We start from the raw sequence: 9,975 nt of genomic DNA, 5'->3' as shown, positions 1-9,975 counted from the left end.
ATACAGGGCAAAGGGGGGGAGATGGGGAGTGGGGGGGGAGGGAGGGGAGAGGAGGGAGGAGAGTGTTTTGGGGGGAGGAAGGCCAAGGGTTTGTGAAGGGGGGAGCAAGAAAGAATGAACAATTTCAGAAAGAGTGCAGTTCTCAGAGATTGGGACATTGCAAATCTCTTCGCAGTTACCGGCTGCATTTAAAGTCCTGTCACAGTTGTAACGAAGGTAAAACAACAGGCAGCTTCTCTGTAGCAAGTGCAAAAGATTAAAGACTACAATAAAAACATTGCCACTGATGAATTAACCCGACACTTGTATAGACCGCTATGTGTCGTGAACTGTAAAAGGCTGCATGTGTCGGAAAAGACTGCAGATGCTGGTTCGAACCGTAGACACAAAATGCTGGAGTAACTCAGCGGGACGGGCAGCATCTCTGGAGAGAAGGAATGGGCGACGTTTCGACTCGAGACCCTTCTTCAGACTAAACGAGTTAGCGAAAGACTTTGGGTTCCCAGTCACACAGCGTAGAAACAGGCCCAGCTCGCCCACACCGGCCAACACGCCCCATCTACACCAGTCCCACCTGCCTGCGTTTAGCCCAGTATGAACGTTGACTTCTCCAACTTCAGATAGCTCCTCTGTCCCTCCCTTCCCCTCCTCCTTCCCAGATCTCCCTCTATCTTCCTGTCTCCACCTATATCCTTCCTTTGTCCCACCCCCGACATCAGTCTGAAGAAGGGTCTCGACCCGAAACGTCACCCATTCCTTCTCTCCCGAGATGCTGCCTGACCTGCTGAGTTACTCCAGCATTTTGTGAATAAATCGATTTGTACCAGCATCTGCAGTTATTTTCTTATGCGTTTAGCCCACATCGCTCCAAACCCGTCCTATCCATATATCTAGTCCAAATGTTTCTTGAACGTTGGGATAGTCCCAGCTGCCACTACCTCCTCCGGCAGCTCGTTCCATACACCCACCACCCTCTGCGTGGAAAGGTTACCCCTCAGATTCCTATGAAATCTTTCCCCCCTTCACCTTGTACAATAGACACCCCTTCACCTTAAACAATAGGAGGCCGTTCGGCCCTTTGAGCCTGTACGCACCGCCATTCAATGTGATCATGGCTGATCATCCACAATCAGTACCCTGTTCCTGCCCCCTGACTCCACTATCATTAAGAGTTCTATCTAAAGACAATGTTAAAAATGGTTAAAAAGACAATATTAAAAATAGTTAGAGACAATATTAAAAAAGGTAAAAAGACAATATTAAAAAATAGTTAAAAGACAATATTGTGGTGGCTCCCACGGGTCGGACCAAACCACTACCGACCCCTCGGCACGGGAATGGACCCATCCAGGGGGGCGGTCCTTTGCTACGTATTTGTGGAGTTGTGTGACATCTACTGTGTTGAACTCAATGCAAATAATAGTAATAATAATACATTTTATTTGTCGCTGTGTAGGTTGGTACAGGGTCAAGACAAGACAACCAGTCACCTCAGCAGTAATATTCCAAGGATAAATAAGATTAAAAAATAAGATGATTTAAAAAAATATATTGTCTTTTTACCTATTTAAAAGGTAAAAAACAATATTAAAGATAGTTAAAAAGACAATATTGTGGCGGCTCCCATGGTACTGAAAAAGACAATGTTTAAAATAGTGAAAAAGACAATGTTTAAAATAGTGAAAAAGATCATGTTTAAAATAGTGAAAAAGACAATTTTTAAAATAGTGAAAAAGACAATGTTTAAAATAGTGAAAAAGACAATGTTTAAAATAGTGAAAAAGACAATGTTTAAAATAGTGAAAAAGACAATGTTTAAAATAGTGAAAAAGACAATGTTTAAAATAGTTAAGACAAAATTTAAAATTGTTAAAGAGACAATATTAAAAATAATGAAAATGACAATCCTCCCTAGTCAAACCGCATATCAAAAACCTTGGCGTGATATTTGACTCTGCATTAAAGTTTGCATTTACAACGCTGTGGTAAAAGCCAGCTTCGTACCATAGCTAAAATCAAACCATTCTCTAATTTTTAATTTTTTTAATTAATTTTTTATTTAAATTTTAACAAAACATATACATGTTACAACTCATAGTACCCAATGATACCTACATTATAAATTCGATTATACATTATAAATTCGATTATACATGTATTGTTCTGTATTATCTCCCCACCCCACAACCACCCCCCCCCCCACCCGCCCCCCAGTTAGAAAAAAGAGTAAAAAGGAGAAGAAAGAAAGAAAGAAAGAACGAATCGAAAAAAGGCTATAAATGTATTGCAAGAATATATATATATATATATACGTACATATACAGGGCCAAATCGACCCATGCATTGTTATACTTGATTTCATATTCCTGCATTTTAAATATGTATGAAGCAATGTTCTATACTTTGGCAATATAATGATGTATCTTATCAAGCCAATAAAGTATTTTAAATTGAAATTGAATTGAAAGAAAGAAGGAAACCTGGAGACAAGGAAACACTTCCTTGCATCAAAACAATCCTGAAATGAAATATTTCCAATTCTTATTCCTAGTTTTAAAGTGAATGGGTTCCATTATTATTCAATTATTATTTCATGGTGATCTTTCCAAGTGCGCATTTCTGCACACTATATTTCAATTATTAGTTCATGATGATCTTTCCAAGTGACCGCTACACATTTATTTGCTTTTGCTATTTTGAGAACGGAACACAGCTACCAGCCTTGGAGGGCATCTACAACACACGATGCCTCAGAAAAGCCACCAGCATCCACAAAGACTCTTCACACCCCTGCAGCAGTCTGTTCGAACTCCTTCCATCGGGCAGACGATACAAGGCCTTCTACGCCCGCACCTCCAGACTCAGGAACAGCTTCATCCCCAGGGCCATAGCTGCCATGAACCGGTCCTGCTGAGCTGGATGGTCACATCGCACAGTGAACCGGCACAGATCTACTTGCACGTTATTCTGTCTTAAAACTGTTACAATTTGTTTCGTTGGGTTGTTGTTTAAATTAATTAAATTATTGCATCGTATGGGAGGCGCATTCCCAATCTCGTTGTACCCCTGACAATAAAGATATATTGTATTGTATTGTATTGTATGTTTGTTCTTAGTACCTGCACTGATGTGCAGCACTTTGGTCAACGTGGGTTGTGCTTAAATGTGCTGTACAAATAAAATTGACTTGACTTCTCCAACAAGCAGAGGCAACTGGCTGCAAGGATCGTCACCACTATCCACGGGAGGCCTGTGGAGATTGTCAAGGGGTACAAGTACAAATGTGCCCCCCCCCCCCCCAACACAGAGGGCATCCTCAGGAAAAGCCAGCAGCGACAGTATCTCCTGAGGAAGGTGTCACAAAATGCTGGAGTAACTCAGCAGGTCAGGCAGCATCTAGGAGAGAGGGAATGGGTCGAGACCCGAAACGTCACCTATTCCCTCTCTCCTAGATGCTGCCTGACCTGCTGAGTTACTCCAGCACTTTGTGACACCTTCGATTGGTACCAGCATCTGCAGTTATTGTCCGAGTGGGGAGAGGGAGGGAGGGGGTGGGGTGGAAGGGGAGGGGTGTGGAGTGGGGAGAGGGAGGGAGGGGTGTGGAGTGGGAGAGATGGAGGGGAGTGGGTAGAGGTGTGGGAGGAGTGTGGGTGGAAGGGGAGAGTGGGGGGAGGGGTGTGGAGTGGGACATTGCAAATCTCTTCGCAGTTACCGGCTGCATTTAAAGTCCTGTCACAGTTGTAACGAAGGTAAAACAACAGGCAGCTTCTCTGTAGCAATACAATACAATACAATACAATACAATATATCTTTATTGTCATTGTACCCAGGGGTACAACGAGATTGGGAATGCGCCTCCCATACGATGCACTAATTTAGGTAATTTAGACAGCAGCAACCCAACGAAACGAACAGTTGTAACAGTTTTGGACAGGGTAAAGTGCAAGTTGATCTATGCGTTGTGGCCATCCGGCTCAGCAGGACCGGTTCATAGCAGCTATGGCCCTGGGGATGAAGCTGTTCCTGAGTCTGGAGGTGCGGGCATAGAAGGCCTTGTATCGTCTGCCCGATGGAAGGAGTTCGAACAGACTGTTGCAGGGGTGTGAAGAGTCTTTGTGGATGCTGGTGGCTTTTCTGAGGCATCGTGTGTTGTAGATGCCCTCCAAGTCTGGTAGCTGTGTTCCGATGGCCCTCTGAGCTCTATGGACTACCCGCTGTAGAGCTTTCCTTTCTGCCTCCGTGCAGCTGAGGTACCACACAGGGATTCCATGTGTTAGGATGCTCTCTATGGTGCAGCGGTAGAAGGTCGTCAGCAGCTGTTGGGGTAGACCAGACTTTTTCAGTGTTCTTAAGTAGAACAGTCTTTGTTGTGCCTTCTTGACCAGCGCAGCAGTGTTATTGGACCATGTTAGGTCCTCCGAAATGTGAGTGCCCAGAAACTTGAAGCTGGACACTCTCTCCACACTGACCCCATTGATAGAGATCGGGGCATATTCCCCGTTATGTGACCTACGGAAGTTGATGATCAGCTCCTTGGTCTTGGTGGTATTTAGGGACAGGTTGTTATCCGAGCACCAGTCCGCCAGGTTCTGCACCTCCGCTCTATAGTTTGTTTCATCCCCGTTGGTGATCAGCCCGATCACCGTTGTGTCATCTGCAAACTTGACAATGGTGTTGGTGTCGAATGCAGGAACACAGTCGTGTGTGAAGAGGGAGTAGAGCATGGGGCTCAGAACACAGCCCTGTGGTGTGCCGGTACTCAGGGTGATAGTGGAGGACAGGTGCGGGCCCATTCTCACTGCCTGCGGTCGTTCCAGCAGGAAGTCCAGGATCCAGTCACATAATGACGAGCTAAGGCCTAGCTGGTGGAGTTTGGTGATGAGCTTGGTGGGGATGACCGTGTTGAAGGCGGAGCTATAGTCTATGAATAGCATCCTCACGTACGTGCCCTGTCTCTCTAGGTGAGTCAGGACAGTGTGAAGAGCCAGAGAGATGGCGTCCTCTGTAGATCTATTTGCCCTGTATGCAAATTGATGTGGGTCCAGTGAGTCAGGGATGCTGGATTTGATGTGTGAGAGGACTAGCCTCTCAAAGCACTTCATGACAATCGGCGTTAGGGCAACCGGGCGGTAGTCGTTCAGGTTGGAGATCTTTGCTTTTTTCGGCACCGGAACTATGATAGCCGACTTCAGGCACTTGGGGACCGTAGCCAGAGATAATGACAGGTTAAAGATCCTGGTGAATACCTCAGCCAGCTGTTCAGCACAGTCCTTCAGTACCCTTCCTTGAACACCATCCGGTCCTGCAGCCTTGCGTGGGTTGACCCTTTGCAGAGCGCGTTGTACCTCCTGTGTGCTCAGTTGCAAGACCTGTCCCACCGCCTCGGCTGGGGTTCTTTCACTCAAGGTGGTTTTGCCAGTTTCAAAGCGGGCAAAGAAGGTGTTAAGCTCGTTGGTCAATGCCATATCGCTGTGGGGGCAGGCAGGGCTGCTCTTGTAGCCAGTGATGTCCCTGACACCCAAGTGCAAAAGATTAAAGATTCTCCAACAAGCAGAGGCAACTGGCTGCAAGGATCGTCACCACTATCCACGGGAGGCCTGTGGAGATTGTCAAGGGGTACAAGTACAAATGTGCCCCCCCCCCCCCCAACACAGAGGGCATCCTCAGGAAAAGCCAGCAGCGACAGTATCTCCTGAGGAAGGTGTCACAAAATGCTGGAGTAACTCAGCAGGTCAGGCAGCATCTAGGAGAGAGGGAATGGGTCGAGACACGAAACGTCACCCATTCCCTCTCTCCTAGATGCTGCCTGACCTGCTGAGTTACTCCAGCACTTTGTGACACCTTCGATTGGTACCAGCATCTGCAGTTATTTTGCGACACATGCTTCAGGCAGGTATCATCAAACACAACTTGTCAGCAGGACATACTGGGAGGCAATGAGAAGCAGCAACATTTTTCCTCACCAAAAACCAACTGTGGTTTTACTGCTACGTTTAGTTAAAAGCAGACAGTGATAATGGAATAGAATACATGGTATTTATTCACAAAATGCTGGAGTAACTCAGCGGGTCAGGCAGCATCTCGGGAGAGAAGGAATGGGTGACTTTTTAGATCTTTTTGGGGATTTTTTTAGATTTTCGAGATACAACGCGGAAACAGGCCCTTCGGCCCACTGAGTCCGCGCCGCCCAGCGATCCCCGCACATTAACACTATCCTACACACACTAGGGACAATTTTTACATTTACCCAGTCAATTAACCTACATACCTATACGTCTTTGGAGTGTGGGAGGAAACCGAAGATCTCGGAGAAAACCCACGCAGGTCACGGGGGGAACGTACAAACTCCGTACAGATGGCGTCCGTAGTCAGGATTGAACCCGAATCTCCGGCGCTGCATTCGCTGTAAGGCAGCAACTCTACCGCTGTGCCACCGTGCCGCCTTTCAGTCTGAATAAGGGTCTCGACCCGAAACGTCACCCATTCCTTCTCTCCTGAGATGCTGCCTGACCTGCTGAGTGACTCCAGCATTTTGTGAATAAATACCTTCGATTTGTACCAGCATCTGCAGTTATTTTCTTACATGGAATAGAATACAGGTGCTCCTCGACTTACGATGGGACTAACTTCCAATAAACCCATCGTAAATTGAGAATATCGTAAGTCGAAAACGCGTATCGCGAGCCCGAGAAAGGATCAAAATTCAAAATATGGTTTCTACTGAATGCGTATCAATTTTGCACCATTGTAAAGACGAAATATCGCAAGTCAAAGCAACGTAAGTCAACGAGTATCTGAAGAATCCTTCCTTTGTCCCGCCCCCCCCTGACATCAGTCTGAAGAAGGGCCTCGACCCGAAACGTCACAGGGTCAAGACAAGACAACGGGTCACCTCAGCAGTAATATTCCAAGGATAAATAAGATTAAAAATAAGATTACACTTTAAAAAATATTGTCTTTTTACCTATTTTTTATATTGTCTTTTTACCTTACTAATGTAAGGTAAAAAGACAATATTAAAAAAGGTAAAAAGACAATATTAAAAAAAGTAAAAAGACAATATTTAAAAAAAATAAATCTTATTAATGTAAGGTAAAAAGACAATATTAAAAAAGGTAAAAAGACAATATATATTTTTTAAAAATCTTATTTTTTAATCTTATTAATGTAAGGTAAAAAGACAATATTAAAAAAGGTAGAAAGACAATATTTAAAAAAATTAATCCCATTTTTAAATCTTATTTATCCTTGGAATATTACTGCTGAGGTGACCCGTTCGTTGTCTTGTCTTGACCCTGTGACGTTTCGGGTCGAGGCCCTTCTTCAGACTGATGACTGATACCGTACTAATGTAAAGTAAAAAGACAATATTAAAAAAGGTAAAAGGACAATATTAAAAATAGTTAAAAAGACAATATTTAAAAAAATTAATCTTATTTTTTAATCTTATTAATGTGTGGTAAAAAGACAATATTAAAAAATAGTTAAAAAGACAATATTAAAAATAGTTAAAAAGACAATATTAAAAATAGTTAGAGACAATATTAAAAATAGTTAAAAAGACAATGTTAAAAATGGTTAAAAAGACAATGTTAAAAATGGTTAAAAAGACAATATTAAAAATAGTTAAAAAGACATTAAAAGTAGTTAAAAAGACAATATTAAAAATAGTTAAAAAGACAATATTAAAAATAGTTAAAAAGATAATATTAAAAATAGTTAAAAAGACAATATTAAAAATAGTTAAAAAGACAACGTTAAAAATGGTTAAAAAGACAATATTAAAAATAGTTAAAAAGACAATATTAAAAATAGTTAAAAAGACAATATTAAAAGTAGTTAAAAAGACAATATTAAAAATAGTTAAAAAGACAATATTAAAAATAGTTAAAAAGACAATATTAAAAATAGTTAAGACAAAATTACAAATAGTTAAAGAGACAATATTAAAAATAGTTAAAAAGACAATCCTCCCTATTCAAACCGCATGTCAAAAACCTTGGCGTGATATTTGACTCTGCATTAAAGTTTGACAAGCAAGTCAACGCTGTGGTAAAAGCCAGCTTCTTCCAGCTTCGTACCATAGCTAAAATCAAACCATTCCTCCAATTTGACGACATTGAAAAAATCATCCACGCATTCATTTCCTCCCGCCTAGACTACTGCAACTCCCTACACACTGGGATCAGCCAATCGTCCCTGTCCCGCCTGCAATTGGTCCAAAACGCCGCAGCGAGACTCCTGACGGGTACCCGTAAAAGGGACCACATCACCCCGATTCTGGCCTCTCTCCACTGGCTCCCAGTACGGTACAGAATCAAGTCAAGTCAAGTTTATTTGTCACATACACATAAATGCGCAGTGAAATGAAAGATTACCCACAGTCCAACAACAGGAACAATACAAATAAGCAATAACACACACAATCAGAAACCAACACCAACAAGAAACATCCATCCCAGTGAGTCTCCTCCAGTCACCTCCTCACTGTGATGGAAGGCCAGAATGTCTTTTCTCTTCCCCTGCCGTCTTCTCTCGCGGTCAGGCTGTTGTAGTTGCCACGTTCCAGGCCGCGCCGGACGGTGAAAGGTCCGCAGCGGGCTGACCCAAGCCCCGCGATCCGGTGCGGGCGAAGACGCTGCCGCTGCACGTCGGGGCAGTCGTGGCTCCCGACATTGAAGCCCCCGCCGAGCAGAAAAAATCCTGTGGCCTATTCCAGGCCGCGCCGAACGGTGAAAGGTCCACAGCGGGCCGACCCAAGCCCCGCGATTCGGGGCGGACGAAGACGCTGCCGCTGCCGGAGCTCCCGATGTCGGCCCCCACCCAGGGCAGGGGGCTGTGGGCTTCCGACGTCCACGCGGCCGGAGCCTACACAGGCGAGTCAAGAAGGCACAGCAACGACTGTTCTACCTAAGAACACTGAAAAAGTCTGGTCTACCCTAACAGCTGCTGATGACCTTCTACCGCTGCACCAGAGAGAGCATCCTAACGCATGGCATCCCTGTGTGGTATCTCAGCTGCACGGAGGCAGAGAGGAAAGCTCTTCAGTGGGTAGTCCATAGAGCTACCCATCGGAACATAGCTATCAGCCTTGGAGGGCATCTATAACACACGATGCCTCAGAAAAGCCACCAGCATCCACAAAGACTCTTCACACCCCTGCAACAGTCTGTTCGAACTCCTTCCATCGGGCAGACGATACAAGGCCTTCTACGCCCGCACCTCCAGACTCAGGAACAGCTTCATCCCCAGGGCCATAGCTGCCATGAACCGGTCCTGCTGAGCCGGATGGTCACATCGCACAGTGAACCGGCACAGATCTACTTGCACGTTATTCTGTCTTAAAACTGTTACAATTTGTTTCGTTGGGTTGTTGTTGTTTAAATTAATTAAATTATTGCATCGTATGGGAGGCGCATTCCCAATCTCGTTGTACCCCTGACATTAAAGATATATTGTATTGTATTGTATTGTATGTTTGTTCTTAGTACCTGCACTGATGTGCAGCACTTTGGTCAACGTGGGTTGTGCTTAAATGTGCTATACAAATAAAATTGATTTGACTTCTCCAACAAGCAGAGGCAACTGGCTGCAAGGATCGTCACCACTATCCACGGGAGGCCTGTGGAGATTGTCAAGGGGTACAAGTACAAATGTGCCACCCCCCCCCAACACAGAGGGCATCCTCAGGAAAAGCCAGCAGCGACAGTATCTCCTGAGGAAGGTGTCACAAAATGCTGGAGTAACTCAGCAGGTCAGGCAGCATCTAGGAGAGAGGGAATGGGTCGAGACCCGAAACGTCACCTATTCCCTCTCTCCTAGATGCTGCCTGACCTGCTGAGTTACTCCAGCACTTTGTGACACCTTCGATTTGTACCAGTATCTACAGTTATTGTCCGAGTGGGGAGAGGGAGGGAGGGGGTGGGGGGGAAGGGGAGGGGTGTGGAGTGGGGAGAGGGAGGGAGGGGTGTGGAG

The sequence above is a fragment of the Rhinoraja longicauda genome, chromosome 34, assembly GCF_053455715.1.
Source record: "Rhinoraja longicauda isolate Sanriku21f chromosome 34, sRhiLon1.1, whole genome shotgun sequence".
In the NCBI taxonomy this organism is placed as follows: domain Eukaryota; kingdom Metazoa; phylum Chordata; class Chondrichthyes; order Rajiformes; family Arhynchobatidae; genus Rhinoraja; species Rhinoraja longicauda.
The sequence above is the reverse complement of the archived record's forward strand: the minus strand, read 5'-3'. Positions refer to the sequence as shown.